The following is a 26,743-nucleotide window of genomic DNA, read 5'->3' as shown; positions in this document are numbered from 1 at the left end:
GATGAGTATCTACAAGGGGAGGGTCAAACCCAGACCTTATTATTCATTATTACTTACAGCACAGTTACTTTCCAACTGATGTCACTGGAAATATATTTAATATAGCTACTGCCTCTTAGCATGGCCAAGAATTTTGCTAGAAGGGAACACAGAAGTCCAGAATTCTTGCTCTGTGTAAATAAACAAATATTTCAGTAAATCCCTGAGACTGGAAACTGGGGGCCTTGGCATGACAAGCAAACCAATCAAAAATTGAAATTTTGTTTGTTTGTTTTGCATTTGATTTTAATAACAGGCAAAATTTTCCAACCAGGAGGATGGCACATATTGTATATAATTTGTCTAAAGAATACTTTCGGGGGGGGGGGGGGAGGAGAGAGAGGAGGAAAGGAATAACTTTTCAGAGAGAATCTCCTACTGCATTTGTTTTACATTTAAAATGAGGTGCTAACTCATAAGCGGGAAGCTTTCTCCTGCATCAGGATAATACAGCCTATGACCATGCTCTCCACTTTGCTCCTGTTCCAGTAACTGCACTGAAATCTGCAGTGAAGGTGAGCAGGAGTGTTTTACCAAGGCTGTTGACAATCGAGGCACTTCCTTTAATGCCTGCTTTTCAGAGCAGAGCTTTGCAGGAAATCAAATGTGATTGTCCATTCAGTCTTTTTTTTTTTTCTGCTAGCCACCCAGATAAGGCTAGTCTAACTTGCTTCCAAAGTTTTTATTTGGAAACAAAGTGTTTTGAGGTTTCATTTTCAGACCCTTGAAGATTTGATTGGTCTTTGGCACCTTTCAAAGCCTATCCAGTTTTATTTGGTAGAATGCAAACATGTTGAAAGCATTGAACTATTTAAAAAAAAATAAAAAGTCTCTCCAACACCCCCCAACCCCCTGCCCCAAAAAAATCTTCCAGGATTTGAAGTTTTACAGACACTTGCCTGTTGATTCATACAGTAACGCATGCAGGAAGAAGGTTTTTGCAGCAATAATAACCAAATGAGTGGGGTGTAGCTAGAAGCTCTGCTGCATGTTTTTTGGACAGCCTGTTATTTGACCACATCATTACACTTTAAAACCAGGCAGATTACCAGGATGCTGTCTATAATTAAATGACTGTATGCTCTGGGTCAGCTTTGGAGCCCAGTGACTGGTGTGGTGTTTGTGTTTTTGTGGACACATTAACAACAGGAACAATCTTTTGCCTTCAAGTGTCTATGGATAGAGTTTCTTATCAGTCATTTCAGCATCTGATTAGCAAGTGCAAACAGGTACTTGGGCATCCAAAACCTCTGCTTATTGTAGGCATGAACCGTGACTTCAAAACTAGATACTTAATGAAGCAACCTCTATTCGGTAAGTGCTGTAGGTGCTGTACCTTTGTAGAGAGCTAGCATGGTTTACCTTGCATTACCTTAAGGTTACAAGGTTAACCTTGTATTGCCTAAGAGATTTTTTTTTTTTTTAAATGTTTACAGGGCATTAGTGGTTTCATCATTGGTCTTAGTCTGCAGGTAGTAGTCTGCTTTATGGGCATCAGAAGAGCATTAGTCATCCACAAAGGATAACAATCTGGATTATTAATAACTACATCTTTATGATAATCCATGAAATAGGCAAACAAGTGTTATAATCCTGCACTGAGGCATTGAGATTTTGATGTAACTTTGGGTAGGTTGGTGGTACCATGTTAAAATTGAAACTTAGGATTTGGAAAGTCTTACTCTGCACACACTCTCACCAGCAGGCAACAGGCTGCATGTGCACTGATGTGATGTCCACTTGCGCATGGGCAGCGCGGGCTGGGTGAGAACGGGGATGGCAGTGCCTGGCTCCCGACTCTAAGCTTGCCTTTAGGTGACCTTTCTTTGTGACTGAGGATTGCAGAATCTTTTTCTTCTGACATCTGCCACTCAATGATTTTGAGGAAAAGGGGTAGCGAATCAGGACAGTTAAAATAAGCTAAATATAACATTGTTGGGAATCAGAATAGCTTTACTTTGCCAGAGAAGAGTCATGCTTCACATGTGAATGATCTTCCTTTGACCTAAACTTAAACCATGAGTTCAGGGAACAACTATTTATCGAATTGGTTAGATCTGTAATTCACGGTGTTATTTTCCTGAATAACAGGAAAGAGACAATAAAGATCCTTACTTCTCAGCAAAGATGCAGAATGAAGACTATCAAATTCTTTTGGGCTTTCCTGTTGTTACTGGTCGTTTTTGGTTTTGGTGTGGGTTTTTTGTTTGGTTGGGTTTTTTTTTTCTTGTGGAGCAGAATTTGTGAGGTTTCATAAGTAAATAATTGCCTGGTGTATCTGGTAGCTGTTCTCTCAGTGTTTGCTGATGAGAGGCACAGCAACCCTCCTTAAGAAACAATTGCCTGTGAAGAACAGATGATTCCGAGGTTCTGGGTAAGGGAGAACGCACTCCCATAAATTACTGCATTATTATATATCAAGAATACTTTTGTAGTCTGTCAGTGGAGCAACCATTGAGTGGGATTCTGCATCACACACTTGACAATGGTCAGCCAAATACCTGAGCATGTGCTTGAAAACTAAGCATCAGCTTAGTCATTACTAAAGGGCTGACTCAGGTTTCATGCTGGTCTGGAAGGCTGCTGTTCTCATACAATGTTTCCTCTGGTGAGAGCGGGCACCAATTATTTGTGTGCTTCCTGTGCTTGTGAAATACAATGATCACTCCTCCTTGGCAGTGCTAAACTCTCTCTTTTGCAATGCAAAGAAAAAAACTTATTATGTGGCTGGATCACTGGGGAGATGTGTGGCTGGGTGGGTGATATCCACTGATGTAGTGGTGTTGATCTGGAGTGAGTTGGCGCAGATTCACGTTTGCTCAAAGTTCACCAATTGTGAGTTATGGTGTTGCTGTGTGCATGGCACAGAGAACAAAGTTGACATGCAGCAAGAAAGTTATGTTAATTAGCATAGCTGCCTCTCATTAAGGAAGGAGACCCAAATCAAAAGGTATGAAGATGATTTTTCAGGATTGAGTAACACTCTTGATTTTCCATGCCATCACCTGAGACTTGTAACATGTGACTAGTCCAAAGCCTGCTAGACAGTCTGCTGCAGGTATGATAACGCTTTAGACATGATGTCTCACCCTGAATGGGCTGAGATGTGGTATTACTGTGCTGGGTATGGATAGTGCCATAATTTCCCGACTGTGTCCTCCCCTTCCCTCCCACCCCGCCCTGTTTTTTTTTTAGTGTTTTTTAAGAGCAGAGGCACTAAATCAGCCTCAATGTGTCGATAAGTAATTGACATCGCAGAAATTTACCGCGAAGGGTATGAAGCTGGTGATGGTTGGGATCTGTGCAGCTGTAGGGTAGGAGACTGACTGCAACCTATTGAGCATAGCTATGCTGACTCAGGTTTTCATACAAATTCCTGGGAGATCACATTCACCGTGCATGTTTGTTCATTCTGTATTGATTCAGCATTCTAAGGTGAAGATAGATCAATACAGAAATAAGAAAGAGAAAAAACAAGGGCTGACAGACATTTTGTGGTTTTTGACAAAAATAAATGTACAGTGTAAATCAGTTTGCAGAGCTATACATCCCGGCCTTTGTGTTTTGAGAGCGCACATGATTTACTGAAGAAATCAGTTTGGCATAGTATAACTGTGCAGATTCGGCAGGACCTACCATTATATTGTCATGATTTTTTAGCAAATTGACTTTTATAAGGCAGCAATTCAAAAATATGAAAGAGAAATGTGCTGAACAACCCATCCCTTCTTGTTCCCCCATCTAGTGTGTGCTGGCAAGTCTGTCACAGCTGCACTCATGGGTATAGTGGTGCTCAGCTCCCTCACTTGCAGGCTTTGGGCATTATGTGTGCATAAGCTGGTGTGGATCTTGATTTTATTATTGTGTTCTCAAACTCCCAAGTTACTGACTTATCATCTAAGTGCAGCAGTTCAGGCATGGCTTTCTGTCATGTTTCACTTTATCAGACTTAATAGGATTTCATTAGTACAGCAAGAGTTACAAATGCACCGTCAGCAAAAGTTTGCAAATCTTGCTGCTTTTCAGCTCTGCTTACCCACAGCCTGCAGTCTCACACAGAGAAAGAAAAAGCAGCCAGAAAGCAACTAGATTGCTGGGTTTGCCCCAACTAGCATTGCCTTTCACTGCCTCTGAAGGCAGAGTATTGAGCTATAGATGCACTGCTGGTCTGACCCAGAAGGGCATTTTCTGTGTTTTTAAAGTATGTCTCTATTCCAGTGTCACCACTAGAGTAGCCATAGATACAGTATTTCTGCATTCTCAGATGTTTGGCAAATGTGCCTAGATTTTTGGTTTTTTTAAGGTGTTAATTTAAAATGTGTAAAACTTTCCTGCCTTCTGGGAATCCAGGACATTCAGTCCATGTATACCTCAGCAAATTACTTCTATAGCATCTCTGTACATTACCATTAAGAGATGGCTATCTCTGAGAGCTAAGTTGGGATGTGCCTAAGGATGAAAAAAGAAGAAAAAGCAAGACTGAGGGGAGAGAAGATGGGAGAAGGAAAGTTCTTTGTTTGTGCAGGTTATTTTACTGGATCATGTGTGTGAAGGGTAGGGATGGAGATGCGCTAAGGCGCATTCTGAGATAACAAAATAGATTGCGTAGCTGAACAGGGTGGATTGAATTGACAGTCCTACCCATCCTTCTATCTTGCACTTCTGTGAACAAACTGGCACTCAAGTGGCAGCATTCATGTGTGGAGCAGGGCTGTGCACAAGTCTTTTTCCTCTTCCCTTGAGTTTTGAGATAAAATTGCAGAGCTAGTGGTGTTTTCCATCCAGCTTCTGACCTTAGCAACTTTGTGTGAAGAATCATAGAATGGTTAGGGTTGGAAGGGACCTTCAAAGGTCATCTTAAGTCCCTGCAAGGAGCAGGGACATCCCCCGCTAGATCAGGTTGCTCAGAGCCTCATCCAACCTGGCCTTGAACATTTCCAGGGATGGGGCATCCACCACCTCTCTGGGCAACCTGTTCCAGTGTTCTACAACTCTCATTGTAAAAAAATTTTTTCTAATATCTAATCTAAATCTACCTCCCTCTATTTTAAAACCATTACCCCTAGTCCTGTCACAACAGGCCCTACTGAACAGCCTCTCCCCATCTTTCTTGTAGGCCCCCTTGAGGTACTGGAAGAAAGCTATCAGGTCTCCCTGGAGCCTCCTCTTCTCCAGGCTGAACAGCCCCAACTCTCTCAGCCTGTCCTCATAGGAGAGGTGCTCCAGCCCTCTGATCATATTTGTGGCTCTCCTCTGGACCTTGTCCAGCTGGTCCATGTCCTTCTTGTGTTGGGGGCTCCAGAACTGGATGCAGTACACCAGGTGGGATCTCACCAGGGCAGAGTAGAGGGGGAGAATCACCTCCCTCGACCTGCTGGCCACGCTCCTCTTGATGCAGCCCAGGATGCGGTTGGCCTTCTGGGCTGCAAGTGTGCATTTCTGGCCCATGTTGAGTTTCTCATGAACCAACACTCCCAAGTCCTCTTCTCAGGGCTGCTCTCAATCCATTCTTCATCCAGCCTGTATTTGTGCTTGGGATTGCCACGACCCAGGTGCAGGACCTTGCACTTGGCCTGGTTGAATTTCATGAGGTTTGCACAGGCCCAACTCTCCAGCCTGTCAAGGTCCCTCTGGATGACATCCCTCCCCTCCAGTGTGTGAACCACAAAACACAGCTTGGTGTGGTTGGCGAACTTGCTGATGGTGCACTCTATCCCACTGTCCATGTCGCCGACCAAGATGTTGAACAGGCCTGCACCCAACACGGACCCCTGAGGGACACCACTCGTGACCGGTCTCCACTTGGACATCGAGCTGTTGACCACCACTCTCTGAGTGCAACCATCCAGCCAATTCCTTATCCACCTAGTGGTCCATCCGTCAAAGCCATGTCTCTCCAGTTTAGAGAGAAGGATGTCATGTGGGACAGTGTCAAATGCCTTGCACAAGTCCAGGTAGATGATGTCCGTTGTTCATCCCTTGTCTGTAACCCCGTCATAGAAGGCCACAAAAAATATGGAACGCTTCACGAATTTGCGTGAAAGTTATTTGGCCAGTACCACTGCCTGCTACTCAGTGTTTGACAGGTCCTCTGCCACTAGCCTATGCCTCTGTGTCACCACGCTCCATGAACCTGCTCCACAAACCCTGTCTCAAGCCACAGCGGTCATTTTCTTGAAAACATGACTATTTTTCCTCAACAGAACTTTCCTCTTAGAAAGTACTTCTTTCAGTCCTCTGCAGAAACTATTTGTCACTCAAAAGACCCATCTGGTTTTGAAGATGAGCCAGGCAGACCAGAGATGCCAGTGAGGGAGACCCATCCTGAGGCAGCAGGTTCAAGTGCCCTCTGCAGCCTGTCCCTTGTGTAGATATTACTTCATGTCACAAGTAATGTCTTGAAATCTTTTGAATGCCTCACACAATAGAAAAAACTCTACTTGGTATTAATGGTTAATGGGTCTTTCTAGCAGATGTAAAACCTGGTGAAACATATACAGTTTCTTTTCATTTTAAGAGGAACAGATGATTTAATAAGCAGCTATAAATCTCTAGGGAGTGTACAGACACAGTCGAACTGCAGACTTCTGCCAGATTTTTCACTGACTAGACTTATAGCCTATGAGTCATAGCAGTCTACTCTACTCTCCACCTCAACTGCCTGTTGTTATTTTGGCTTTTAAACGTGCTCTGTGCTGCATATGGGGGGTTTTATTACCTTCTCTTGTTAATGGGCTTGCTCTTTCATCCAGCAGACAGCATTCAAGCAGTTGACCCTCATTCTCTGTGTGTGTGTGTCAATGCATGACGTTTCTTTTCCATTACCCGAGGCCAGCTTACGATTTAAAAACTGTATAGTGAAAATGTTTCTGAGGATTATACTAATACAGTCTCCTAAATGATCTTAGTAGTGGGAATCTGGTTAAATTGAAAGAGATGTAGTCAGCCTCTTTCTTAATACATCAGTCCTTTCCTTCCAGCAGTCTGTGGCCTCCTTATGAAGTCTAATAAATTTATACTAACAGCACTTCTAATAGTTATTACCAGCTCTTTAGAGATAAGGAAACCAAGACACAAAGCAGAAAGCTGTTTCAGTGACCTGTGGCTCATACTGAATTGCAGGGGAGGATTGTATTTCCTAAAGTATCAAAATGCCATTCCAAATGGATGTAAACTGGCACTGTGTTTTACAAATGTTGTCTTTTATATTGTGTTGGTGCTGTAGCTTAGCCCCGATTGGGACCAGACTACACAGTCTCTTTCTCACTCCCCTCACCCTCTGAGAGACTAGGGAGAGATAATATAAGAAAAAAAAAAAAAAAGCTCGAGGTTTGAGATAAGAACAGGGAGAGATCCTTAAAGTTACCGTTACGGGCAAAACAGGCTCGACTTGGGGAAAACTATTAATTTATTACTAAAAATAGCAGGATAATAAGACGGAGAATGAGATAACCTCCTCCCACCCCTCCCTCTTCCCAGGCTTAACATTATCTCTACCACCTTCCCCCCAAGCGCCCGGAGCAGCACAGGGAGGAATAGGGAATGGAGGTTATGGTCAGTTCATCACATGTCACTTTACGCCTCCTCGTCAGGGAAAGAACTCCTCACATTCCTCCCCTGCTCCATCGTGGGGTCCCACCCACAGGCCACAGTCCTTTGTGAAACTGCTCCAGCATGGGTCATTTCTTCCACAGGGTGCAGTCCCTCCAGAATAGCTGCCCCAGTGGGGCCTCCACAGGCCACGGCCTCCTTCAGGCATCCACCTGCTCTGGAGTGGGGTCCTCCACAGTCTGCAGGTGGATCTCTGCTCCTCTGTGGGCCTCCATGGGCTGCAGGGGGACAACCTGCTTCACAGTGGGCTGCACCACAGGCTACAGGGGAATCTTGGCCAGGAGCAGCATTACTGCTCCCCCTCCTTCTTCACTGACCTTGGCGTCTGCAGCCATTCCTCTCACAAGAAATTATTCACAATCGGCTCAGGCAGATGCCTCTCAGATTCTCTTCACATCACCTCTCTTCACTTCTTACAGCTGAGCTGAGTCAGGCCCAGTCGGCTGCCCAGCACGAGGCCAGAGAGTGAGGCCTGCAAGACCCACAAGGCTCGTGCCCCCCCCAATCTGCTCTCTGCTCAGCTTCTTCACATCTTCTCTCTCTCTTTTTTTTTTTTTTTTTTTTTTTTCTGTTTTTCCTCTTCTTAAATATGTTATTGCAGAGGCATTATCAGGGAACATTCTGCTGCCAATTCAGCCCTGGCCAGCAAAGGGGAAACTACTTCTAGAAGCTTCTTACAGAAGCTACCACTGTAGCCCCCTGCCTCCCCCCACCCCCTGAAAATAAAACGAGGTTTGTTGGCTTTCCAGAAGTGTCTTAGATGTCTAGAGACTGAGGTTGCAAGCTCCCATTCTATTTTACAGTTGTTTTGCAAGCCATGTGAATTACACTTGGGAGCCACTCTAAAGGAGGTGAGGTATTAGAATTGCTAAGATTTGCCTCAGGTCTTGCCCTCGTAAACCAGAGATGAAATTGGTGATAAGACAGGAGGCTTTGTATGGAGTTTTTAACCATTGTGGAAGTTCTTGCAAGACAAGGTGCTGTGCAGCTTATTTTGAATGCAACTGGATGGAGGGGATTTTTAAAATGGCCCACAAAATTTTTGTTTGTTTGTTTTTTTTTAATCTTGCAGTGCAAGTATCTAATATTTTAAGAGTGTGACCGCATATAAAATCTTTGTCTAAGAAAAAAGATGCAAAGTCCTGACTTCATATGCAGGCAGGAAAAATCAGGCTCTAAATCTTTCACTGGCTCAGGACTGCATTTGCTTTTGTTGTACTCTGTGACTGTGAGAAAAGCTGCTTATTTCATTGGTAGGGATGACAACAAAACCGTGTTCACATTTGGCCTTTTTCAGGCTGAACAGAGTATAAAAAATGCATAGATGTGAAGCAGGTTAAGAAACTGGAAACAGCCTTGGAGTTTTATTAATGTACAGAATTGTATAATGTGATCAAAGGTACATGTTGTTTGAAGTTTATGATGAGATTGCAACTTACTGCATTGTTCCAATACTGCTTGCTTCTAATTTCTCACTGTTTCAGATAGCCAAACAGGTATTGTGTTACTAGACGAAGAAAGCTATTCAAGTTTGGCACCATAAAACTGGATGGTGTCAAAATAAAGAACAACATTTTATTTCTTCTGACTCCTTGTTAGGTCCCTTCACATGGCACAGGAAGCAGAGTAGAGGGTTTCAATCCTATGTATATGCGCAAAACAAACCCCTTTCAGCTCTTTCTGGCAAACTGAGATTGTTGCTTTATGCTTTCAGTAAGCACAGAGCTCTCATGTTTGCTAATGGGACTTTCACACATCAGGAAATTAGAAAACTGGAGTTGTAATCAGCAAGTCTGTTCTTGAATAGGGAATTTTCCCCAAAGCAAGTTGTGATGCATGCTCTTAATGATTTGAATCTTACAGTTCAGAATTTTCTATAAGCTGCTTCCAGCATTGTAGGCACTAACCTGTGTTTGCAATGAACATACGCACACCCAACTGCAAGGGTAACAGCCATGAGTTACATGTTTAAATCTCAGTATAACTCTGTGTGATTAACTGGAAATGGCCAGTGCCTTTAGAAGTTGGCTACTACTGTGTCATTTATGTGAAGATGTTGGTGTAGCGTTCAGGGCTCATGCTGTTGTGGGCCAGGGTAGGGGTTAGCTAGAAATCAAGGCTTTTAGCGGAGCTTTTGCTAGCACTTCTTCACTGGCGGCAAGGTCTTTTGCAGACTTCCTGGTGTGTGGTCTTTGCGCACTAAATGGCTAACACAGCTTGTGTTGTGGGATTTCACCATTTTTGTAGTATGAACAGCAAGAAGCAGCAGTTCCAGGGAGTGGGTTGTCTATCCTCTTAAAGCAATGTACACAGCAATGGGGAAGATCATGTGACTACATGGACCATATCCTGTGTTTTAAAGGAAAAATATCTACAACAGTTTCCTGGCCTATATAAGCTGTATAGTTTTGCCAGAATTGGAAGAAAAGCACTGGATACTTTCCCATGTTCCACCCTTTTCAGTTTGATGTAAAAAAAAAAAAAGTCGATTCTTGCTTTTCTTTTGTCTCTAAAATGGGAAATACTTTAATTAAAAGAAGAAATTATGCTTTTTCATGGCAAGAGGCAAAATCTTCTCTCCGAGCCATCTGCTGTGATGAGAGGAAAGCAGACTGTGTACTTTTTTTTTCTTTTTTCCCCTTCCTTCTTAAATAATAGCTTCTATTTTTAGTGGTGAAGAGGAGACAGGTAGAAGTGTGATTCCCCAGTGGACTAAACGGGGGTGTTGGGAGAGTCTTTCCTTGGATGGGAAGGGGGCTGTTTCAGAGGCTTCCTCCAGCTCGTTTTGGAGAAAAAAGGAATGACCTTGCTTTTAAGGCATTCATTTGGAGCTTGGGCACTGGGAGCTCAGCGCTCACATTTTCCCAGCGTTGGGACTGCCTTCCTCTGTGATCTGCAGTATGTTGCTCAGGGATTGTCTGTGCCACACAATGGAGCTCGGCATAGAGAGCTCTGGAGCTGACTCCAGGAGATCTGCACAGTCCCACTGCGCAGTGTGGAACTGTGTGGAGGCAAGACCTCCTTCCCCCCAAAAATACAGCTGCACTAGTTCAAGCACTACCTTGTGCTGTTGGGGCTGTGCTGCTTCCAGTTCTGGAATTAAAATGCTTGCAGGTCACTTGGGCATCTCTGTACCACGCTTCAGTCCTAAACCCAAGAAGCACTGAGGCAGTGAGAAACTAATACAGAGTTCACAAAATGTTTTTGAACTGTCTGCAGTTCTGGTTTTGGATTTCTTTTGTTTTCAACAAGCTTGTCCTAGTTACTGCACTGTTACTGACTTTAATTTCCTCCGTGGTAGTGGAAACCATCTAGAAAGCAAGCTTAATTTCAGCTGTTTCCCATGCCCAAGCACATTGTCTTCCAGGAAAAAAAAAAGAGTTATGATATCCCTTGGGGTTCAACTGACCCCAATTGCCTTCCAGGTCCTAACTATGATCTCAGGGGAGGCTGCAGAGCCTGGTGCTCAAAACCTGGTTGGTCACACACTGTTTCTGAGAGGCCACTGTGCAGCCTCACACAGAAAGCCACTTAACTGCTTTGTTACAAGCAGCCACGCAGAAGTGACATTTACCCAGCTTTGTAAAGGACACTGAGGGCCACAAATGAAAAAATTAAAGAAGTTGGATATTCAAAGCAGTATTTTATTTATCTGCTCTATCCAAAATAGAGAAGAAAATAGCATTATTTTCTGCAGCTTGAAAAATCTGCCTACTGTGATGATTATGGCAGTATGAAAGACAAAATCATTATATGCCTAAGAAAACACATGCTGTCACTGTCTTTGATTTCTATGGGGAGTCGGTGATGGGAGTAGTGCTGGGCTGGTGCTTGCAGTACCCTTCCTCCCCAGGATGTCAAGCAGGGCTCACAGTCATCCCCCCAGCACAGAACCAGCAGTTCACAGGGTCTCCAGGCCATCTTGGAGGTTCAAGTCATGACTAAAATAAAACAAGCAAATGACAGAAATTAGCCCATAGATAAGTCATTGCTTTTTGTCCAAAAGAACATCAGGCTGACACTTTCTTCTTAGAGTTTCTTGGCTTTGGAAGATAAGATCTATCCAGTCAGAGAGGGTTGCTTAAACTTCCTGTGAACTTTCATAGTTGGTAATCAAAAGGAAACACAAAATGTTGTCGTTATTTGTCTATTTATTTATACATTCAAAGAGTGCACAGCTATATTAGTTGTGATTTTTCTCATGTAAACAAGGTGATATTGTACTGGTTGCTCAGCCCTAGGACCTCTTATTTTCTGTTCTGAGTTAAAATTTAGAGCTCTTTTGCAAGCGGGTAAAAATGCAAAAACCCAACCACCACCCATGTTCTCCTTCCGAAACCAGCACTGCATTATTGAATATACCTGTCCATGCTTCCATTGCCTTGCTAAGAGGTGCTCTTCCCTTTATTAGCTCTGTGAAGCTAATCTAACAATAGAGATTGTTCCCAGCAGCATGTTCTTCTTTGTCCCAAAGCCTGAATGCAAGTACAGGAAGGGCGACCTTGAAACCAATTTGAAAAGTACCTCCTCAGGTGGGGATTTGGCTTAAAGAATCTGTTTTCCCATCATTTATGTGCTCTGAGAAGGATTCTGCCCTTCAAAGATTTTCAGCACTTGCTCAGGTGCACACAACATCTAGTCCTCCCAGAGGAGGGAGTCCTACTTGCATTGCAATTCCAGGTGTGAGGGGATCTGTTTTTTAAATTCCCTTCTAGTTCCTGTGTAGCATCTTGTGTCGCAGGATGTGTACTGTGAATGAGGACAGCAGAAACTTCTTTGGCCTTTAGTTAAAAGAAACAGTACTTAACTAAGACAAATAGAGATATCTCATATTAATGTAGCATCAAATAAAAATCCCTGTGGAATTTCAAGCAACTCATTGACATCTCTCCTGATATGGTTAATTCCCAGAAGAAGCCTGCTTGACTCATTTGCCCCTCTTCTTGGAACATAAATCCAAGCTTGATGGGGATAACTGCAGTAAAAAAAAAAGTATAGGAAGAGACTAACAGCTATGAAGGGCAAAGTTTTCTTGCTTTGTCCAGGCAGGACAAACAGTCTGCCCTTGAAGGGCTTCCCCCTCCATCAGCTTTGGTCCTGCAACTTCCAGTCTTTACTTTTCAGGTACTCCAGGAATACAGAACAGGCACGCACAGGAAGAGTGTTGACTGGAGTCCAGATGGGGCTGGCTTAGGAGAGTTGAGGAGCAGAAGGACAGGCTTACATGAGGTTGGATAATTCTCAAATCAGGCATTTACATGCGTTAATTCCACACTGTTCAGGTTTAAAGTTGTTTTATTAAGGAATTATTCAGCTTATTGTTCAGCAGATTTTCAGCCTCATTAGTACATTTAGTATGGGGAATGTGTCCCAGTTATATCACCAAAAAAGGTCTTAAAGTTTTAATTGTCAAATAAAAACTCTTTCTGTCTCTCTAAAGTATACATTACTAAAGCACCACTTTGGTAAAATATTGTAGCACGTATGGCATATTTTTAAGTTCTTTTGAAGTCAATGTTTAAGTGGTTTGCTGAATCAGGGCCTAAAACAATAATATTCACGAAGTTAAGCCACTTTATTTCTGAATCAGCTTTTGCACAGAAGTTGGATGTGTGTCATCTTCTTGTCATGACCCCCCCCAGATACAGATATCCTCTTAGTTTCACTGAATCACTTAGCAACTTTTGTGAATCGCTGTCTTGCACCCAGTTGAGACATCAGAGTTGGACCCAAGTATAGCAGGCTTTCATTTGCAGAATGAGATCAAACTGAAATGGGATATAGGGCCATGAAGGGATTGGCAGCATCTCAAAGACTGCACAGCTATGATTAATCATTTCCTATATACATATAGTATGTATATGTGTGTGTATATTTATACACACTTTTTTTTTTTTTCTGGGTTAGTGAAATCAGTACAGTGCTGCAAATGTGATCAATATTCGGCTATTAAAGAGGTCATGGAAATTTTTAATTTTCCTGCTAGAAGAGAGCGTTGTAGAAATGCTATGGGCAATGGATCTGATGCTGAAATGGGGGAAGAAAACAAGTTCATAGATGACTGATCTTAGACCTGCGCCTGTGCAGTTCCATTGCAACTGGGGGGCTAATATGCTAGGTCAACTTCTTTGCTTTATTGTTTGCAGGGCTATGATATACTTTTGTTCTGTTTACTATGATACCACAATCCTAGCGAAACATGATGCAGTGAGGCCAAATTGAAGTTAATGTGCCACTGACTTCTGTAGAATTATGCTTTTAGGGTCAGAGGTGTTATCTTGTGCCACTTGCTCTGTTGCTGTACTCTTATGCCATTGCGTTGGAGTGTTAACAATAAAGGTCAGTGCTGTAGACTGTTAATTCAAAGGAGAACTTAATAGTGTTGTGGGACTGCTCCAAAGAATATGGTGGCTGCTGTCCCGGTTGTCATCTTCTTGTCCCACCTGGTAGTCACAGAATGCCCTATGCAAAAGTACTGAATGCTAGGTGTCTAAATAAAGCACAAAGAGCACAGTTTTTGTAGTGCATGCATGTTACATAATGAGCTGGTTGGGGCCTTTTCCCTTATTTCCATACCTGTGCAAGTCACTGCCTGGTGATGAGGAAGTGCTGCCTAGCTCTCTGCCTCTCCCAGTGAGATTGGCAAGAGCTGCACACACTTGCCTTTCCATGGTATTGGGTTAAAAACATACTGGGACAGGGTACTTAAAACTCAATGGCCAAAAGTGAAGCTTAAATTTATCTAAGTTCACACAGATATATATCCGTTGAGGTCACTGGAAAGATGACCAGTAGCTGTGGCGTAGAGATGATGCAAGAGGAAGAGAAATAAATAAGGTGGTCATCTTCTATGGGAAAGGGCCAGAAACCCTTCTGAAGGGTAAAATGCTATGGGAAAGGGCCAGAAACCCTTCTGAAGGGTAAAAACTTTTTTGAGGATGGGGAAAAAATCATAAATCATTTTACAAGCATATTTTATGTGGAATTTCATTTTGTTTAAAAAATGCAAAGAAAAATGTTACTGAAGTTGGTGCAGTGATTAATCTCTGTTTACACCTACCAGAAATTTGTGCTGTTGTTGTGGGCGGCTTAGTCTGTAGCTCATCTTTGGTTTTGTCTTTTTAAATCCCGAAGTTGATGTGTTTTCACCTAGTGAAAGTGATAAAATTTCCTGAGTTGTTCAGGAGCAAATCTGATTTTTGTTTCCTCTGGCTGATGATGGCTGCTTCATTTGGAAAGCATTCAGTACAGAATCTCAGACCATGCAACTTGTGGAGAGAGTGGCTCATATTTCCTTTTCCAGTCTCAAGGGCATACATGCCAGGTGTGCCCTAGTCACTGCACACTCAATCTTTTTCAATGCATGTCTGCTCCTGCATGTGTCACGTGGCTTCTGCGTCCTGTGCTTGTGACTGCAGAGCATAGGAAGGAGTGTGTTTAACCAGTCAGAAATGGGAAGTGTATCAGAAATAAGAAACTAAACATCAGCCATATGTGAGTAATGGATTGTCTGTCTCCTACTGGGGGTGAGGATACACATTCTAACACTTTTTGAACAGTGTGGCCATGACACTGTAATTAACCTAATATTAGCTGTTCTTCATGTCCTCTGTTTATGATACTAACTCTGTCCTGATACTAATATTTTTTTCTGAAGGGTTGATGTGCTCACAGAAAAGCACAGTGACAAAAAAGTAAAAAGTAGGAATGGTTCTTCTTTCACTGGGGCCAAAGAGAGCAAAATATTTCACCTTTGGCAAGAAATTGATTTGGAGTGTGTTCACGAAGCTTTAGAATAGAAATGTACTTGTCTGGGATTTTCTGTGGTAGTCACCTGCCTAAGACAAAAACTTGGGCCATAGGTTTACTACTGTGCTTTGTAGATGTATTTGTGCATGCTTAATATAACTACTTCATTTGTTTTGTTTGGAACTTTAAACTGTCACTGAGTGTATATGTAATGCAATGAGCATTTTCAGTTGTTTATAAATGCTAGCTTGCATGCTCCCCTGAGATCCTTGCCATATATGCAGATGTGGTCACCTAATGAAGTGCTACAGGGCCTTGTGATAAACTGTGGAGTGGGACAAGATGCAGACGGTTGGTACATACTCCCATACTACCAGTAATGGGGTCTATAGAAACTCTGAGACTGATCAACCATTTAACCTGTCCATTGATCAGTTCCTGGTTTTTTGGTTGGTTTTGTTTGTTTGTTTGTTTGTTTGTTTGTTTGTTTTGTTTTTCATTACTTCCATGTCTTTGAGCATTCTTTTTGTGGTAATGTAGAGTAAAGCATTCCTTCCTTATACTGCTGAAACTGTGTCCACTTGCAGCATGGGGTGAGTTTAACTCAGTTATACACCAAAGGGAACTTTTCAAGACAAAAACATGTCATTTTTTTTTTTTAATTGGCTCCTGAGCTTCTGCTGAGCTTCACTGGTATATTCGTAAGGGAACTTAGCGTGAACTTTCGAGCTTAGTGTGTGGCACTTTCATATCTAGAAAAACTATTTCATGTGATGTCATTTCAGCATCTTCTGGAATAGTCTGCATGCAGTTTTTGGTAGCAGTGTAAAATACGCCTCATTGTATATGCTTTTGGGTAGTGTTTTTGACAGAGAAGCAGTTTAATTGTACAGTCTGCTGGGAGGTCTGTCCTTCACAAAATGTAAAGTTTTCAGAAGTACAGTCAGTAATATGCTCCAGTGTAGTTTACAATAGCTAAATGGAGAGACAGGTGTTCCCATAAGACATCTCAGCTATCTCACTCTTGTTTGTTTTTTTTTTTTAATCCCACCTTTGGTGTCATGTTACAAACATAAACAGAAGAGTAATATGTTTATTTTTATATCTCCTTGTGTATGAAACTAGCTGTGTTAAGTAATGCATGTACACATTTTCTTGTGTTCAGCTCCCTAAATAACATATAAGGGGTTGCATGTGCTACTTTTATTTTGAGTTTTTTAATGCAGGGGTGGAATATCATAAAAGCATGATGAAGTGGTTGATAGAGAAAAAAAAAAATTATTTCCTACTTAGTATGGGAGAGTCAGCTTTGCAATTCTATGCCCTCTAGAGGGACTGTTGCTTATACTACTCGTAGAAAGCAGAGTCATGCAGTCCCTTTAGTATCTTTTATGAAGTTTTAAAACTTTGAATGACTGACTCCAGTTAAATCCTCTAAAGAGTAAGTCTCCAAGCTGTTTGTCAAAGTGTAAAAACCTTGAGCACAGTGCTGTTCTGGTCCAAATACTTTTTACTGAATTTCCTTACTAAATGTTGTTTTTCTTTCTTTTTTTTTGGAAGTATTTTCTGTTCTCTTGATTTATCAGTTCAAGCTTTTCTAGATGATGTTACGGGGGATTAATTTAGGATATTTTTGTCAAGGAAAAATGTTTTGTGTCTTTATTTGTGTTTGGAATATGTTTTGGTTTGCAACCATGGTGCCAGTGGTAAATTAATCCGTCCCTGTATTCGCAAATGTAATCGAAATGGGTTTCTCCTTTAACTGGAGGGAGATAGTGAGTTTTGGGTGAGAGGCGAGTAAACTTATAGTCAGTATGAGGAAACTTCCAAATGTATCTGTTTTTTCTTGTTTGGCTGGGGGATTTTTTTTCTGTTTGTTTTAGAGTTGCATGTTCCTGACCTGCACGTTTTTCTTCTTAATTTCAGAAACATGAAAGAATATAGGAAGTCCTGCATGACCACAATGAATACCTGTGGTAATTAAGTCACTGGCTGGGTACTGGGAGAACAGCAAGGTAAGGAGTCTCCATGATTGTATTTCAGCAAGGCCCTAGTGCTTTCAGATATCAAGTCAAGCAAAGACAAATAGCCAGCAGGTTTGAATGCAATAGATTTACTTTCAGTTCAAAGCTTTAGTAAGCAAACATCTCTGTTTTCCTTCTTGGGGGGAAAAAGGGTACAAGTTCTGTCATTATTTTCTTTTTTTAAAAAGGCAATATGTCTAATTTCAACAATCAATTCATAACTGAAGCTCAGCTTCCTGGGCTGACTCTAGGGAGGTCTTGGGAGGAGGGGTGGAATGCTTCAAAAACTTAGCTGATGAAAAGGCATGCTGTTTCGTGGATGCCTCCCATAATTGTTTAAATCTTTATGTGCGTGTATGCACGTGTGAAGAGAGAGAGAGAGATCTCCATGACAACTGGTCTGGCCATTCTGTGTTCTGTGCAATCAGTTTTGCTGGAATCAGTGCTGTGAAAAGTCATATGAAGGAGTTGTGGGAAGCATAGTTGGTATTAGACACTAAATGAATGGTTTTCTGATTGCCTCAGATAATAATACAGAATTTTGTCTGGGAGATACAAATCTGAAAATGGAGTGGAAAGGGAAATACTCCAAACTTCAGGTAACAAAAATTGCCTTTTTAATGTTATTTCCTCTCATTTTAAAATTTGGTGGTTTGTGAGTTTTTGGTTGGTTGTTTTTTTTTTTCCCCTCGGGGTTTTTACTGCCAGTTGAGTGTCTCAGCAAGCCTGGATTCCCTAGCTCTAGGGAATGATGTCATGTGGTAACAGTTGGATTGTATTAGCCAGGGAAAGAGGAAACATCCTGCATTTAAAAAAAAAACAAAACAAAACAAAAAGCAAAAATCCCAAACTTTGGCTCTTTGTTGAATCTTGTGCAAAGGCTGCAAGAAGTGGGGTTTTTTTTTTAAAAAAAAAAAGTTTCTGACAAATTAATTCCCAGAAAATGTCATTTAGAATCTAGACAGCACCAAACTTTAACACTACTGCAACAATTACTCATATATGCAAAAAAATCATTATGGAAGTGTTACAGAATTCAGAAGACACTTCTTTCTTCTTGGATGCTCCTATATTCATCTTTAATGAGAAAATTAATTGCACTGTAATTAAGCAGAGGATTTGGAACCTCCATATGCCTGGGACCCTTTAGCAATTGTTTGGAGAATGTGCTGCTAAAGAGTTTCTTCTGGGTTGGGCTCTGTCTCATACTGCTGCTTATGAATAGATGATGCTGGCAGTATTGTTCTTAATAAGATTTTCAGTCCTGAATTGTGTTTTTCATAGCTTTAAACCAGCCTTTTTGGGAGAGAGTAGCAGGGGAAGAAAGGAGAAAATGAATAATTTTGGCAATTGGAAAGGGTCTTTTTTTCCCCCTTTCTTCAGAGACGTTTCCTAAATGCTGTATTCAACACTCAACATTAGGGTAGCATGCATAGCATTGTATTTTAAGTGAAAATACCATGCATTTTAAGTGGAAAAATACGTAATGATTAATGTACAATTGCTATGTCCTAATGAAAAGACTTAGAAAATTGATATATAACCCTACTTGCTTGAACATCACAAAAATACACTGTACTGATAACCATGATGAAAAGATTAGGTCACCCCTACGCTGTTCAAACTCCCCTCTAGCAGATGCTCGTGTCTACTTTTATGCTTCTTTGCTCCCTTCTGTGCGTTTCAGGCATGATCCAAAGCATACTGGAGTCCATGGGAGTTTTCTTGTCAACTTCAAAGGGCTTCAGATCAGCCTCTGCCTGAGAACTTCTCAGGCTCTGTTTCAGTCATTTGACTGTAGGACCAGGCCACAGGTTCTCCTTTTTCTTGCTTGAACTTTGTAAACAGAAGGTCTTTTTTGTTCCTCCAAACAATGCCAGGCGCTGCTGACTGGCTTCAGCCTGGCTGCTAGCACGCAGTGGAGATAATGGTTATGCTTTTTTCTGCTTTCTCCTAAAATTGTCCTAGAGAGGAAAAGTGCAATGAATGGAAATCAGATCCTTCTATCCAACCTCCCCGCCTCACAAATGGCTGTTGTTTATGAGTGTGTGTGTCTGTGTGTGCAAATTGTTCCTTGATTTAAGGGCAATATTGGCTGTGGTTCAGGGAGGAGTTTGAGGAAAACTTTAGGGGGAAAACACTGTTATCACTGCGAGCTGCCAATAGAGCAGTCATGAGGGAGAAGCAGGCTGTCCTGGAGCAAGCAATCTTTCTACAACACATGTACAGAACTGACAGCTGTCATCTGCGAACTGAGGACTGATGAGCACAGTCTAACACTTTGTATCCTCCTCCTGCCTACCAGATTTGACGAGCCTCAGTCTATAAATAGAAGACTGCTATTAATGAATATCAATTAATAACATGGTTAAGTGATTGGAAAAAAAAAGTTTCATAGAATCATAGAATGGTTAGAGTTGGAAGAGACCTTCAAAGGTCATCTAGTCCAACACCCCTGCAAGAAGCAAGGGACATCCCTGGCTAGATCAGGTTGCTAAGAGCCCCATCCAACCTGGCCTTGAATGTTTCCAGGGATGGGGCCTCCACCACCTCTCTGGGCAACCTGTTCCAGTGTTCTCCCCCTCTCAGTGTAAAAAATGTTTTCCTAATATCTAATCTAAATCTACCTCCCTCTATTTTGAAACCATTACCCCTAGTCCAACAGGCCCTACTGAACAGCCTCTCCCTATCTTTCCTGTAGGCTCCCTTGGGGTACTGGAAGGCTGCTATAAGGTCTCCCTTGGACCCTCCTCTTCTCCAGGCTGAACAGCCCCAACTCTCTCAGCCTGTCCTCACAGGAGAGGTGCTCCAGCCCTCTGATCATCTGGTCTTCCTCTGGACTTTCTCCAACTGGTCCATGTCCTTCTTATGTTGGGGGCTCCAGAACTGGATGCAGTACTCCAGGTGGGGTCTCACCAAAGAGTGGAGTAGAGGGGGAGAATCACCTCCCTCGACCTGCTGGCCACACTCCTCTTGATGCAGCCCAGGATGCGGTTGGCCTTCTGGGCCACAAGGGCGCATTGCCAGCTCATGTTGAGCTTCTCATCCACCAGCACTCCCAAGTCCTTCTCCTCAGGGCTGCTCTCGATCCATTCCCCGCCGAGCCTATACTTGTGCCTGGGATTGACACAACCGACGTGCAGGACCTTGCACTTGACCTGGTTGAATTTCATGAGGTTTACACAGGCTCACCTCTCCAGCCTGTCAAGGTCCCTCTGAATGGCGTCCCTCCCCTCCAGCATGTCAACCACACCACACAGCTTGGTGTTGTCAGCAAACTTGCTGATAGTGCACTCTATGCCACTCTCTATGTGGCTGACAAAGATGTTGAACACGGCCAGGCCCAACATGGACCCCCGAGGAACACCACTCGTCATTTTACCCGTTTTCCAGTCATCGGGAAAATAACCAGACTGCCATGACTTCTCAAATATGATGGAAAGCGACTAGACAACTTCATCTGCCAGTTCCCTCGGGGCCCACAAATGCTTTTTTCAAGCATCCTGCTCCTTAAGTAGGAACATTGTGATGATTACCCAAGTTTAAGGCTTATTTGCAGGAAAATACTGTTAGTCCCTGAAATTTCTGAGAAAAAAGATTATGATTTTTTAAATCAGAACCACTGCTTTTATGTGCTTACAATTTACAGACGATCAGCTTGAGATCTCTGAGATCTCTGTAAGGTGTTGTAAATTGGGCATTCCAAAGGCAACAGTTGCTTTTTGGTGTTTATCTGTTGTGTGGTGCGATGCAGCAGAAAGCCTGGTGAGTTCTCTCCCAGTGTTTCTAGCTTAAGTGGCATTTCCCTTAATGGTCTATGTTGTTATATTTACATGTTACTTTGAAAAGTGATACAAGACATTATTCCCATAGTCCTTTCATATAGTTTACATATGTCCTAGCATTCTGAATAGTTCCAAATGAAGTTTGACTATGTTGTATGCTACATATACTTTACCACTAGGAAATAAAAAAAAACAATTCAAGAAATTTTAATATATTTGTAACTAAGTTCCTAACAAGATACCTTATAGCTCACCTACTCTGGCTTGGCATAAATGAAACCAACAGGATATAGGCATTGGCACACTGTATTTTTTAAAATCTATTAAGGGAGTAAGCAACTAAATCAGGCTGCTGCTATACTCAGTAATGTGTGGAGTTCTTACAGCAGTCTGTGCAGGCATAGCAGCTCTGTCTCAACACAGCTCCTGTGGATGGATACTCTATGGTCCTTTGCCCAGTGTTTGCAGCCTGCTGTAGTTGTGATTTTGTAAATGGATTCATTTCTGTATCTTGAAGCAAGTTGCTTTATGTTGTTGTCCTGACATAAATCTCCTTGTTGGTCCCATGCATCCGTCGCATTTCTGCCAGTCGCTTTATGCCCACATCTGTCTGTGGATAGTCAATGGCTCTGAGTTTTGCAGAGAGCTTAATGAGTTTTTTGATAGGATTAGTTGTGTCCTGTCTCATTGCACTTAGAAGGAAAGTGAAAGGACATGGTAGAATTTTCTTTTTTTTGTTTTCTCTCCTTGATTATCTAATCAGTAATTTTTATATTCCGAGTTACAATGTTTTAATTGCTTGTTTTATCTTGCACTCCCTCTATCCATAGGTTGAGAGTGTATGTTTCCCTGTTGTCTGCTGCAGTGAGTTCCAGGTAATTGCTATGATGACATACTTGTCTTTATTACTTGGAAATACACTGCTTTGTGAATCAGATAAGGCTATCTAGAAGTCTTGGAGTAACTTTGATTGTATCATTCAATACTTGTTTTTGCTCTTACTCCCTTCTCTAAATAATTCTAATCCCTTTGATTTTTCTTCTTAGGGAAAGTCCGTGAGACACTGGAAAAACACTTGTCGTTATCTCCATTTCTGCTGTTTTCTTTGAAGGTCAGATGATCTTCAGAGCACTTGGTATTACAGTTGTGGACAGATGCACCACTAAATTCTTGAACATGAGATTAGTATTCTCTATCTGTAACCTGATGCTCACAATAGATGTAATTCGTTGATTGAAAACAACAGTGCTGCATATTTAGAAGAGGTGCTTTTGAGGATGCGCAAATCTTTCCTTATTTTCTGTAAATTAATTTCAGTTCCAGCAATATGAACATCTAGTTCTCACAGTTGTTTCCTCTCATATGCTATTATCTGGTCATGGTGACACTGAGTGACTTTCTAAGGTGTAAAATGTGACATGCAAATGGATTTGTTCTGAGCAGGTCACATTGAATATGAGGGTGGCTACCTTGTAATTACAGCAAGAACCTTAACATGATTGCACTGTCATTCTGCTCTGCAGTGCAGGCTCTCATTAGTGCTAATCAGTGATCTCTGTTCTGCTTTTGCGTCTTTGACCCAGTTACTTTGCTGAACTTAACACAGTTGCTAGTGTGACACAAAGCAGACTCTTGGCACAGCCCTGATCACAGAGCAGGGAGAGATCTGGCAACTTTCACAAAAATCCATTATAATTAAGGCTTCCAGTCTGGGATTTAAACAACTTCTTTCTCTTAAAAGCCTGAGAGGCTTTTAAAAACATATTTCAGGCTGAAAATTAATCTACTGTTGGTAGAGGCAAAGTCCTTTGGTGGTACTAGCTGCAGGCAGATCTGGAAGAGGCAGGTGCTGCTCTTGTTCCTTCATCAGGCTTTGCAAACGTACTTCCACCCTGAGTGCTTTTTGAACAAAGCCTCCCAGTTGTTTCACGCGACAACAACAGAGTCCCCTAAGCAGTTAGAAGAGTGTTGCACAGTTGGCTTTCCTCCAGTGCCAGCTCTTATTCTGGGTTCAAGCCTCATGTAGCATTAATCCTCTCTGCCCACTTGGAGCCAAACTGCTGTATGCAAGGGATAGTTCAAAGGAGTCCCATTTTCTCATCCTGTCAGAGGCAGTGCTCCCCCCTTGAACATTTTTTCCGCCATCCTGTTGCAGTTTGATGACAAGAAGATGAATCAGAGGCTAAAACTTCTGCCAATGCCAAGAGCACAATTTGGCATCCCTTGTACAGCTGGCATCCAAAGGATACAAGCCATCAAATTATCCCATGCTCCTGGTCCAGTTGAGCCTGTTGGTTTATGAACAGAGCAGCCCTTCCCTCTTTGAAGTGTGCTTGAAAGTTAAGAGGTGTCGCTAAGCATTTACCACATTATAGACATACTAAGGACAGCTGGACAATTTTAGCAGTACAGAACCTGCTCTCTGCAATGCTGTTTGATGCCTCCTTGGTAGAGAGCAAAACGCAATTTGAGAGCTGCAGCAGTAGGGAAACATTTGTAGCTGCATGATTAACATTCCCATGTTTCAGTTTCTCACAGGCCTGTACAGAGCTTCTATTATTAGTTTTAAAAGGAAAATAGCTGACAGCTGATTAATTTGAATGGTGTATTCCAGAGATAGCTGTTTTATAACTGAATTGTCAAGAGTGGCAAGCCAAGAAAGTATTGACTAAAGTTACAAATAAAAATCTCTGATGTAAAGCACAATCCTGTTTATACAAAAGATTTGTAGAGGACAAAACCATCTTCATACCACTCTGTTGGCAACATGTTCAAACTTGTGCCAGAGGAGATGAGAAGCTGAACAGCTCAACCTGTTGCATTCATCCCCAAACAGTTCCTGGGGGAGTTCCCTGGGGGTTTCCTGGCAGGTTGTTGCAGGGAAGGGGACATATCACAACTCGGTCTTCAGAAACGTGCCTGAAACATAATTTCAAGTGACTCATTCTGGTGTTGTTTTTTGGGGAACAATCAAGTTTTTTTTTCAGAGGGAAGAGTGGAAAAAACCCCAATTTTGGACACTGGATATGTTTTGTCTAATCAGCTGATGTTCTGGATTAGAGCTGCTCTGTTGTGCATCAGACTGGGTTTCACCATTGCGCTCACCCTGCTACACTTATGCTCAGGGCAGCAGATTGGCTTTTGGGAATAGATGAAGACCTAAGGGCAAACACTGGCTTTTCAGTGCTCTTTTATCAGCACATGACAGTAGGTTGCAAGTTGAGTGGTGTCACCCAAGGACATGCTCAGGCAGCTGTCTGGCCACTCCTTTCTTTTCATGTGGAAGGCACTGGCCTCATGTGCCACGTGTAAGCAAGACCCTGCTCCTTGCCTGGGCAGCTGAAGCACAGCTCTTTCCCTGATCTGAAGCTTTAGTGGAGAAGGAGAGCCAGTCCTCTCCCTGAAGCTGTGTAAGACGACCCATTTAGATCTTTCCTCTCCTAGAGGAATGAGCCTCTGCTATGACTCCATAATGTTCCCTCTGCCCCTGCTTGGGATGCTCTCATGAAAGGTGAGAGCAAAGAGTGACACAAGGCCAGAAGGCTAAACTGCCTCCCAGTCACCATGGGCTGGGAGGAGACTGCATGTTTTTCAGTGTGAAGAGCTTGTGTCCTTGGGTGGTCAGCTGGGCAGGAACACTGTTCCCTTCAGCCAGACCAGAGCTACTGTCAAAGCATGGAGGAAGTGGTCCAGAAACAGGTGCAAAGCTGAGGTCCTTACAGACCCTGCCTGTCGCCATGTGCTGCTTCTGCCCTCCTCCTCCTCACTTTAGGGATCAGGAAGACAGGGGAAAGGGTGGCAGTGAGAGTGTGGCTTTTTCACTTTCTATCCAGCAGTTGAGCCCAGATTCATTTTTCAACAGAAGTCTCCCTGGAAATGAAATTTGTTTCATGTAAAGGTTGGGTGCAGGCAGAGGTTGAACCTTATTGCATTTAGAAATGCTTACTTCATGTCCTTGCACTTGGAGTAATTTGTGTGTGGCGAGGGGGCTGCTACACAAACTGATTGTATAGGGGACCTCATCAGCAGATTATAATCTCTTCTGTGCCAAACTCAGTGGATAGTATAATATATTTGTATTAAGATCTGCCTTCCTCTCCTATGGAGACATTATCCAGTTTTCTGCTGAGACACATCAAAGAGCTAAGGTCCCTGCTGTGCTTTATTTACTATTGGCTGACACTCATGGGCAGTAGAAAACAAATGTGAACATGAATGTTGTGGTGGTTTAGCCTGAGTCACTACACAGTTTCTCACTCACCCTCCCCCTACCCAGTGGGATGGGGGAGAGAAATTGGGAAGAAAGGAAAACTCATGGGTTGAGATAAAAACAGTTTACTAAAATAGCAAAGGAAAACTACAAAAATAGCAGAATATAAGGATATTAATATATCCAAAATATACAAAATGAACAATGTGCAATTTCTCACCACTCAACGTCCCAATGACCGACACAGCCTGTCCCAAGCAGCGATCACAGAAATGACACTGAGCAGCAAGCAAAGGTGGGGAGAACGAGCCAGCAAGGTAGAGGGAATGATGCCAGCAAGCAAGAGAGATGAGAAGGTGGAATATGGATGCCAAGGATGCCTGAATGGGCATCCCCCATGCCTCCCATGGGCAACCCCCACTTATATACTAAGCATGATGTTTATGGCATGGAATACTCTCTTTGGTCAGTTTGGGTCAATTATTCTGTCTGTGTTTCTCCCGTCTTCCTGCATCTGCACTTTAATGAGACTTGGAAAGCCAGACAGTGTCTTTGGTCTCATGAACAACAACTCGTATAATCAGAGTGTTTTTATCAACATTCTTCACATACGAAATCCAAAACACACCGGCTACTGAGAGAAGAATTAACTCCATCCCTGCTGAAACCAGGACAAATGTAGTATCCAGTGCTGTGTACTACAGTAGCACGGAATTCTTCCTGGGGATTTATAATCACCTGGAAGAGCAGGGGGTCCAAGGGGCAGCCCAAGGTCATCAGCTGCAGCACCTCATCAGCAGATGCCAGCACAGCTCCTGTGCCTGTGGCAGTGGTGGTCTGATAACGTGGGTGTACCTATCTATTCTAAAAGTATGACCAGATCCTCAGGTAGAGAAAGATGAAGCCAGTGGAATTATGCTGAAGGTTCCCATAATTTTTCTGGAAAATATATGCAGTTCATGTTCTGGATATGGCAGACCGATTGCAAAGTGGCCATTTATCCAGGTGTCAGTCAATGGCTGCTCTGGCCAGGCTGTGTGATGTCCTGAAATCTTGAACAAATGGCCACATTTCTCTTTCTCCACTAAAATAAAATTTCCACATGGAAAAGCAGACTGCATTAGGTGAAGTTGTCTTCTTCATCAGCTTTTTGCTGAGTTGTATCAGGTATGTAATGTCATTTTTGGTGGTTGTGCTGCTGTATGACCTTGCCCAGCAGTGCAGATCAACTTAGTGTCTTCTGAGAATCTGACATCACATGTGTCCCTCAGGGACAGTGACAGGACAGACTCCAAAATGAGCCACCGCTGGTTCTAAGAAGGATG

At 42.5% G+C, this 26,743-nt stretch overlaps 1 protein-coding gene across 5 annotated transcripts in view; it reads left to right on the top strand.

Moving 5' to 3' along the window:
• The window catches only part of DENND2B (DENN domain containing 2B), a 206,380-nt gene that overhangs the window by 33,798 nt on the left and 145,839 nt on the right, over positions 1 to 26,743 (top strand). For 2 of the 5 annotated variants that reach the window (XM_086747948.1, XM_086747944.1), the window contains exon 2: positions 17,326 to 17,414. The exons of 1 other annotated variant lie outside the window; for it this stretch is intronic. The gene's annotated coding sequence lies outside the window, so the exon portion shown is untranslated. Of the gene's footprint in view, positions 1 to 17,325; positions 17,415 to 17,946; positions 18,023 to 22,036; positions 22,084 to 26,743 lie in introns of those variants that run through there. 2 more of the 5 variants (XM_086747946.1, XM_086747945.1) reach the window with 2 other exon arrangements.

Source organism: Chlamydotis macqueenii, chromosome 5 (genome assembly GCF_036417535.1).
Source record: "Chlamydotis macqueenii isolate bChlMac1 chromosome 5, bChlMac1.mat, whole genome shotgun sequence".
In the NCBI taxonomy this organism is placed as follows: Eukaryota; Metazoa; Chordata; class Aves; order Otidiformes; family Otididae; genus Chlamydotis; species Chlamydotis macqueenii.
This window is presented reverse-complemented; position numbering and strand designations above follow the sequence as displayed.